Source organism: Hemicordylus capensis, chromosome 1 (assembly GCF_027244095.1).
Source record: "Hemicordylus capensis ecotype Gifberg chromosome 1, rHemCap1.1.pri, whole genome shotgun sequence".
Classification (NCBI taxonomy): domain Eukaryota; kingdom Metazoa; phylum Chordata; class Lepidosauria; order Squamata; family Cordylidae; genus Hemicordylus; species Hemicordylus capensis.
The window spans coordinates 219,281,342-219,282,066 of record NC_069657.1 but is presented as its reverse complement, the minus strand read 5'-3'; positions in this window follow the sequence as shown (position 1 = coordinate 219,282,066).

Sequence of the window (725 nt, the reverse complement as noted above, 5' to 3'; positions counted from 1 at the left end):
TACTGTGCTTCACCATCACTCTCTTGCAATTTTGGAATATCTAGATTTTGCTTAATTCTGCAATTTTTACTTTTTGTGTAATTTATTCTGTTTCTGCTAGCAGGTAGTCACCAGGGGCTTTGGTGGAGGGCAGTTACGCCTTTGCTTTAGCTGATCACTGGTATTTTTTCAGTAAATCCTCTGGCCTCTAATCTCAGCAGATATTGCCAACAGATTTTCAAGCATATATTTGTAACAACAAGGACTTGAGAGTTGCTTTCCTTTCAAAAAAAAGGATGCTGAGCTTTTCTTAGTTCTGATAAAATAATGGCATATATCCTGTTTAAGAGCAGAAAGGACTTCAGGGGCTATTCATTCTAGTTCTTGAAACAGCAGGATTTTGTAGACCTCCAGAGAAGGAGATTCCACAACTCCTTCAGACAGCTTGTTCAGCTATCTACCCCTTTAAACAGCTAGGAATCATTCTGATAACCAACCCAAATCTCTGTAATGTGTATTCTTTGCTGCTGTGTATTTCCCAGTGGCCTTGATGAGCAGTTCCTCATGGGCTCCTCTTCCGTATCTGAAGCTCCCATCCCTTAGTCTTTGCCGCAGGTGCCCAGTTTCTTTAATGTCCTTGTTGCTCCACTATGAATCTTTAATTCATATCTAACTGTGCAGTAATGGTGACCAGAATATTCCCAGTATTGGACAGAACAATACTGTTGTCTTTCATACAATGCTTT